At 40.0% G+C, this 8788-nt stretch overlaps 1 protein-coding gene and 1 long non-coding RNA gene across 3 annotated transcripts in view; one reads left to right on the top strand and one right to left on the bottom strand.

Annotated features, from left to right (window-relative positions):
- Nucleotides 1-8782, bottom strand: part of LOC115301821 — an 11607-nt gene extending 2825 nt beyond the window's left edge. The window contains exons 1-2 of one of the 2 annotated variants that reach the window (XR_003913307.1): nt 8586-8782; nt 1596-1714 (exon numbers count right to left, since the gene is read on the bottom strand). This is a non-coding gene — a long non-coding RNA (uncharacterized LOC115301821). Of the gene's footprint in view, nt 1-1595; nt 1715-5247; nt 5406-8585 lie in introns of those variants that run through there. The other variant, XR_003913306.1, reaches the window with a different exon arrangement.
- The window catches only part of SPPL2A (signal peptide peptidase like 2A), a 174402-nt gene that overhangs the window by 108019 nt on the left and 57595 nt on the right, over nt 1-8788 (top strand). The gene's annotated exons all lie outside the window — the stretch shown is intronic.

Here is an 8788-nt window from a genome sequence, read left to right as displayed (position 1 = left end):
ACAGCCACAGAGCTGCTCAAGGCAGATCTAGACAACATACCAGATCAAGAATTTAAAAAACTTGTCATAAAATTAATTGCTGGGGTTGAGAAAAGCATCAAAGAATCAACTGAGACAATCACTAGGCACTTTGAAAATAGGTGTGATGAGTTAAAAAAGGCTATAGATGAGGTGAACAACAAACTGGAGGCAGCCACCTCAAGGATTGACGAGGCAGAGCGAAGAATAGGTGAATTAGAAGATATCGTTATAGCAAAAGAGGAAGCTGAAAAAAAGAGAGAGAAAATAATCCAGGAGCAGGAAAGGACAATTTGAGACCTGAGTGATACAATCAAGCGGAACAACATCCGGCTCATAGGAATTCCAGAAGAGGAAGACAGAGAGAAAGGGCCTGAAGGGATACTAGACCAAATTATAACTGAGAATTTCCCAAATCTGGGAAAAGAAATAGACATTCAAATTCAAGGGTTGTTGATGTTAGCCACTCTGACAGGTGTAAGGTAAGATCTCATTATGGTTTTGATTTTCATTTCCCTGACATGAAATTTAATTAACGTAAATTCAAATAGTTACCTATGGCTAGTGCTACCAACTCAAGTCTAGAAGTTAATCCAGTGTAAAGAAAGCAATTAGGAAGTTACCTTTAAATTCACCAAGGAATATGACAAGGTGACATTTGATACCTTTATATTTTAATTATGTTAAAAAATTGCAGTTTGCCTCTATTAAGTTCTCTAAATTCTTCACAGAGACCTTCTAGGCCTTTCATGATCTGGTCTTCCACCCCTCACCCATTACCTTGAGAATCTCAGCTCCCACTTCTCCACCCCTCCCTCACTTAACTCCAGCTCTTGTGACCCCCTTGCAACATTCCTGACCCAGGGCCTTTGCACTTACAATTTTCTCTGCCTAGACCACTCTTCTCTTAGCTACCTGCATGGGTTACTCCCTCCTCTCTTTCAAATTAATGTTCAAAAATATTACGTTCTCAGTGAGACCTTTTCCTGACCACTTTATTAAGAATTGCAATGCTCACCCCCCCACAACACACACATACTCCTTCTCTCTTTCCCCCATTTTGCCTCTTTGGTGTTTATCCCCTTCTAATATACTTCTAACATAATTCACTTAATTTTTATGTCTAACTTCCCAATTAGAATGTGAGCTCCACGAAGGAAAGGATTTTCATTTGTCTGGTACACTTCTGTAGTCGATGGTGTGCTCATAAATTTTTAATAACCAGCTCTCTGGAGGACGGGGAATGTCCTGGTTTGTAGCATTTGCCAATTTTGTGGTATAAATATTCTTATCAAGACAAATTTCAAGCTATCAACAAGAACTCACCAAACATAGAGTTGAGAAGAGATATGTACAAACAGCTTGCATCTCAACAGCACACCACTAACTTTATAAGCCCCAGCTCCTAAAACACTTCAAAATTCCCAAACAGCATTTCCCACGCCTTGCTCTTGACAACAATTACCTGGGGTTCTTAAAACTTAACCACGCTAATGCCCAGATAATCCCCTCCTCTGGGGATTCTGATTAAGAGGCTCTGGGATAGCAATAGAGAATTTATATTTTTAAACTAATACCTTAAGTGCTTCTTATCATCAGCTTAGCCCAGTCCACATCCATCTTCCAACTCAGGTTAGTCCCTCCAGACCCAAAGAGCAGCCTTGCACTAGAGGAGATGGAGAAGCCAGCCTATTATCTAAACAAAGGTAGCCAGATTCAGGTGGGAGAACTCCTGAGACCCTTCAGCACACCTGTTTTCCCCTCTCATCCCAGAGGACATGGAGATGGGGACATACTGCAGACACGTTTTTACCTGGCTTCACGATGGTCCTAATTCTCTAATCCAACAAATACAGAACACCACTGAAACAGGAAGATATGTCGAAGGCTACGCTTCATTAATGATGCTTGAAAAGAAACATTTTCCTTTGAAAATGTTCACATTTAAATTTCTGTATTTATTAACACTAAGGAGAAATTATATAATAACTGGATCATGTCCTGTATCTGCAAAAGTTCACTAAGTCTTACAATGATGAGTGCCTATCACTGGATTAATTACTTATTAATTTGTAAGAAGATAAGTATCTTCCACCAAACACCAAACCTGTGTTCACAGTGGGGATTGTATACACAGTAAGGCACAGCCTCTGCCCAGTCTCCTGGGGACACATGCAAATAAATGGGAAATGCAGAAGGATAATCTATATTAGTGGTTTAGGGGAAGGAGCTTGTTTTCTGGAAGAAGTGGCATCCAAACTGAGGCTTAAAGGGGAGGGTATTACCCACATTAAGGCATAGTTGGTGGCAAATAGGTTCCAGAATGCTCAAAGACCAGGAGAGAATGGAACTTTCAGTGAGATCAAGGAAATGACAAGACTTAAGACTGCGGGGGAATGACTTCAGGCCTTATTTTTCACTGTTTAAGGCAATGCTCTTCTAGCCAACATTACCTTGATTCCAAAAACAGTTTGTCTGGCCTTTGTGGCCCTAATAAAAGAAGAAATACAGGTCAATATCCCTGATGAACACGGATGCAAATATTCTAAACAAGATACTAGCAAATCAAATACAACAGTACATGAAATGAATTATTCACCATGATCAAGTGAGATTTATTCCTGGGCTACAGGGGTAGCTCAATATTCGCAAATCAATCAACACGGTATACCACATTAATAAAAGAAAGGTTAAGAACCATATGATTCTCTCAATAGATGCAGAAAAAGCATTTGACAAAATAGAGAATCCATTCTCAATAAAAACCCCTCAACTAAGTAGGTACAGATGGAACATACGGCATCATCTCAAAGGCCATATATGAAAGGCCCACAGCTAACATGATCTTCAATGGGGAAAAACTAAGAGCTTTTCCTCTGTGGTCAGGAATAAGACAAAGATGTCCACTCTTACATTACTATTTAGCACTGGAAATCCTAGCCTCAGCAATCAAACAATAAAAGAAATAAAAGGCATCCAAATCAGCAAGGAAGAAGTTGAACTTTCACTATTTGCAGATGACATGATACTTATATTGAAAACCCAAAAGACTCCAGGAAAATATTGCTGGAATTAATATATGAATTCAGCAAGGTTACAGGGTATAAAATCAACATGCAGAAACCTGTTGCATTTCTATACATTAATAATGAAGAAGCAGAAAAAGAAAGAAATCAAGGAATCAATTCCAATTGTACAAAAAACCATAAGATACTTAGGAATAAACCTAACCAGAGAGGTAAAAGATCTGTACTCTGAAAACTAAAGAAATTAAAGATAACACAAAGAAATGGAAATCTATTGCTCATGGGTTGGAAAAACACTGTTATAATGTCTCTACTCCCAAAGCAATCTACACATTCAGTGCAATCCCTATAAAAATACCAATAGCATTTTTCATAGAGCCAGAGCAAACAATCCTAAAATTTGTATGGAACCACAAAAAACCCTGAATAGCCAAGGCAATCCTGAAAAAGAAAAGCAAAACTGGAGGCATCACGATTCCAGACTACAAGCTGTATTACAAAACTGTAGTCATCAGGACAGTATGGTACTGGCACAAAAACAAACACATAGATCAATGGAACAGAATAGAAAACCCAGAAATTGATCCACGACTCATCTTTGACCAAGCAGGAAAAACCATCCTACAGAAAAAAGGCGGTCTCTTCAGCAAATGGTGCTGGGAAAACTGGACAGTGACATGCAGAAGAATGAACCTCGACCATTTTCTTACACCATACACAAAACTAAATTCAAAATGGATGAAAGATCTAAATGTGAGGTAGAAAACCATCAAAACCCTAGAGGTGAAAACAGGCAGCAACCTCTTTGACCTTGGCCGTAGCAACTTCTTACTAGACACATCGCTGGAGGCAAGGGAAACAAAAGCAAACATGAACTACTAGGACTTCATCAAGATAAAAAAACTTCCGCACAGCAAGAAAACATTCAACAAAATTGTTAGGAATGGGAGACAATATTAGCAAATGACATATCTGATCAAAGGCTAGTATCCAAAATCCAAAATTTATAAAGAGCTTATCAAATTCAAACAAATAATCCAGTGAAGAAATGGGCAGAAGACATGCATAGACATGTTTCCAAAGAAGACATCCAGAAGGCAAACAGACACATGTAAAGATGCTCAACATCATGCATCATCAGGGAAATACAAATCAAAACCATGAGGAGATACTACCTCACACCTGTCAGAATGGCTAACATTAATAACACAGGAAAAAACAGATGTTGGCGAGGATGCAGAAAAAGGGGAACCCTTGTATACTCTTGGTGGGAATAAAAAGTGGTGAAGCCACTGTGGAAAACAACAATCCCACTTCTTGGTATATCTGATGGGAATGAAATCATTCGCATGTTCAGTGCAGCCCTATTCACAATAGCCAAGACATGGAAACGACATAAGTATCTGTCAATAAATGAATGGACAAAGAAAATGTGTAAGTATATACACATAAACAATGGGACATTTTTCAACCATAATAAAAAAGAAAATCTTGCCTTGGATAACATGGATAAAACTTGAAGACATCATGCTAAGTGAAAAAAGTCAGAGAAAGACAAATACTGTATGAACTCAGTTAAATATGGAATCTAAAAAAGTCAAACTCACAGAAACAGTAGAATAGTGGCTGCCAGGGGATGGGAAATGGAGGAAATGAGGAGATGTGGGTCAAAGGGTACAACTTCCACTTATAAAATAAATAAGTTTGGGGGATCTAATGCCCAGCATGGTGGCTATAGTTAACAATAGTATATTATATATGTGAAAGTTGCTCAGAGAGTACATCTTAAATGATCTACACACACACACACACACACACACACACAAAATAACGATAACTTTATCATTGTAATCATTTGACAATATGTATGTATTTTGAGTCATCACATTACACCTTAATTTATACAATGTTATATGTCAGTTATATCTCAATGCTGGGAGGGGAAGAAATCAGAATGCGGTTACTCTTGGGAGCAAATGGTAGCTAGAAAGAAACACAAGAGGGACTGACTTTGGAGGAACCAGTAATGCTCAGTTTTTTATCATGTTGTGGATACACAGATGTGTGGAGTTTGTGAATGCTTATCAAGACATACACTTACAATATGTGCACTCTGCTATCTGTATATTATACTTCAAAAAAAGCTTAAATGAAAGAATATACACTGCTCTTTTATCTGTAAATTGTAAAATACTTCTCTCACTCTTTTCTGTTTCCTGTGCTCTTCTCTTTCGTTACTGAATTTTTAACTCCTGGCCTTAAGTCTGGATCTCGTGACAGTGGGTCACCAGCCTCATTTAAATTGATGTTCCCATGTCAGCTGATCTAAGTGGCTGGAAATGACCAGCTGTAGTTGCTGACTGGGTCCCACACTAATGCCTAGACTGGCCTGGTGATATCACATGGTCCTATCATTGTGATCTCTGGCATGTACACCTGACACACAATGCCAGGTGTAGGTTAATGAAAAACATGGAAAAGAAGGGGAAAGCTTAATGCTGTCAAGGCTTGTTAACAAGTAAATATAATTATATACTTTATGTTTTCAGCAGAAAACTCATGAGGGTCCGCCTACACGTTGTTATGAATGTAACATTCCTGCCAAATCAGATTCATAAAATATTAATTTAAGATGTTAATCTATTTTTATCAATTGTTGTTGTAATTGAACTGGAGAAAGCAAAGCACTGGTTTATGGCTCTAAATTTTCCTCATTCATCTAGCACATAATAGCTCAATCAAGTTTCCTGAATTGCACTGTTCGTCAAAAATCCCAAGTCTGTTTTCCCCTAAGTAGCTAATAGTTCATAGATTCACAGCAAAATAGAGCCAGAAAAGTCATGTGGAAAGTACTCTGTTGTATAATGAATGGTGCCATAGAATCTTGCAAATATCTTTGCACTAAAAGATCTGACTGTATTTACTTGCCACAGGTGAAAGTTCACTAATCTGTAAGCTCCTATAAGTAAAATGACTTGGTTTTAAAAGCTCAAAATACTCTCAACATGCCAATACACAATATTGTAGTGCCCAAGGAAGAAAACCATGTCAATTAATTTATCTGAAGCCAGAAAGGGATTTTAGCAGTATGTGATTTCAATCTGCTTTGCCTGGGAAGCTTGGAAACAGGCTAGGCTTTGCCATTCCCAGCAACATCTAAAATCAACCACTGCTCCTTGAAGTCCTGATTTATGTAGACAATAGCACCTCTTGTTATGCCTCAATACCACGGACAATATAACTGTAGCTTGCAATATATTCTCTTTTAGAAACTTTACTATAAAAAACTCATTCAAAGAATTCACAGATAATATATCTATAGTGTTATCTTATGTATCACATTATCTTTATTCATTTTTAGCATAAAATATAACCTAAAGAAAATAATCTATGCTGTTACCAGGAACACACCTGGTAAATTTAAACTGTTCAAAAAGTTATGTAATTTTTATATATGTGTCAATTTTATCCATGTTACATATCGTGTAATTTTTATAATCATGTGAGGCAGGCAATACAGTAATACTGTCCACATTTCTCAGCTGAGAAAACTAAAGCAGGCCAAGAGAGATTGCACAAAGAACTAGGCCATAACACAGTTTCTTTGGCTGCAAGCACAAAATATTCTTCAATTGAAAAGGAAAAGTGGGCATAAACGTAGACAGAAAAACCTGAGATCTTCAGACAGCCTTTGGAGCCACGCTCCTGGAGGTTCACTAGGCAAGGTGCCACTATGGGCAGGAGGGAATATTTAGAGATGAAGTTATTTAGTCCATCACAGCAATTTTACTAAAGAGGAAACTCACTGCCCTCAGCAGCTAGAAAATATGAAAAGAGTTAAGGATTGACAGGAGATCTGTGTTCTGGCCTCACTGTGTGACTAAGCTTAGACCAACCTACCTAGCCATCAACCTCAGACATTTGACTTGGATATCCCACAAGCAATTCAAAACATGTCCAAACTATTTATCTCCCCTCCACCACCCCCACCAAACTCCTGTGGTGATCATCTCAATTAATGGCCCAGGACAGGATCCTCCTAATCTTCCCTCTGCTTCATCTCTTATGTTGTCTCGGTTACCAAATTCTGCTACAAATCTTTCAGATCCATCTCCTTCTCCCCATCTCTTCTCCCACTGTCTCAGTTCAGGCCCTCACTATCCCCGGCCTGGGTTAGGTTACCACAGCTGTCCAATAGGTTTCCCTGATCCTACCTTTGTCCTCTTTCAATCCAACTACCACTCTGCCTGCCATCACAGAGAGCTTTTTAAACCAGAAGTTGTCACTGCTCTAATTATCATTAATCTGTTTTCACCAACAACTGGATGAAGCCTAAAGTCCCAAGCAGGACATCTCAATCTGTTTGTGACTTGGCATCTACCCTCTTCTCTCACTTCATCTTTCACCATGCATAACGTCAGCCAAAAACAAGTTTTGCAGTTCCTCCAATGTCACCTTTGGCTTTGACATTAATGGTGCACTCTTCCTGAAAGTCTCCCCCTTCCGCTGCCCATTGCCTGGCTAAAATTAACTCACTCTTCTAGACTCAGCTTAGGTTGGAATTTTTCCTGGCCCCCTTTTATATGTTTCTTTGATACTCCCAAGGCATCTTGTGCAGACAAGTCACTATTCACCCTGAACTATGTTTGCTCACACAACTGTGTCCCTTGCCAAACTCAGTTGTGGAATGCCAGGGAATGCATCCTATTCAGTGCTCAGTATTAAATATTCATCCAACAAATATTTGAGGACCCACTTTATACCTGATATTGTAGGTATAAGGGATATGCAAGTTAACAAAGCAAAGACACTCCTTGCTATTAAGTGGGAGGTAACATCATAGATAAATGAACACATAAATAAGCAAGAGAATTATGAGAGTGAAAAGTGCTTTGCAGAGAATTAAAATAAGCCATGTGGTGTAAAAGTGATTGGATGGCTACATTATTAGATAGGGTATGTGAGGAAGTTCCCTGTGGGGAAGTGACATTTAAGTTAATAAGGGAATGCCAACAAACCGGTACTGAGAGAGAAGAGTACAAAAAATGAAAGAAAAAGTGGCCCATGTGGATGTAAAGCAAGCCTGGGAAAGTAGTGAAGATGGGGCAGAGAAGACAGGAACCATATAATATAAACTTTGTAGGACAGAATAGAGTTTTGATTTTGTTCTAAGTGTGATGGGGAGTGACATGATCTGATTTACATCTAGGACTGCCATGTTTACACTGCCTAGCGTGTAAATATACGATTTTGGAGGAGAGAAAGGTCGGTGGGCCTGGATACGGAGGTCGCAGAAGTTTTGGGGACAGTGAACGTACTGGGGATGGATGTGTGACAGGGACCTGCCGGTAAGCAGATTCCTTAAGGCTCAGAGCACGTAGATTTTCGGCCCAGAAGGCTGGGTGGTGGCACTGGGGGACAGAACAAGCGCACGGCGACTCCTACAAGGAAGAGGGTATAGAAAAAGTTGCTTCGGGTGCCCCACCCCCCGGACTCTGGGGAGAGTTAAGGTCAGGCAGCTGGAAAGAGACACGCCCATACCCACAGAAGGGAGCCTGCCATCGCCAGGACGGGAGAGTGCGGGGACACAATCCGGCCGGCGGCGCGCGCGGACCAGAACTCCACGTGCCCCGCGCGGGGGTTTCCGCGTCCTCTGGGCGGGGCCGGAAGAGGAAGTCGGCGCTGCAGTGGCGGCCCCAGCAGCAGCGGCGGCCCCTACCCAGCGCCGCCACCCGCAGCCGTCC

This window comes from Suricata suricatta, chromosome 9 (genome assembly GCF_006229205.1).
Source record: "Suricata suricatta isolate VVHF042 chromosome 9, meerkat_22Aug2017_6uvM2_HiC, whole genome shotgun sequence".
NCBI lineage: Eukaryota > Metazoa > Chordata > Mammalia > Carnivora > Herpestidae > Suricata > Suricata suricatta.
The sequence above is the reverse complement of the archived record's forward strand: the minus strand, read 5'-3'. Positions and strand labels throughout refer to the sequence as shown.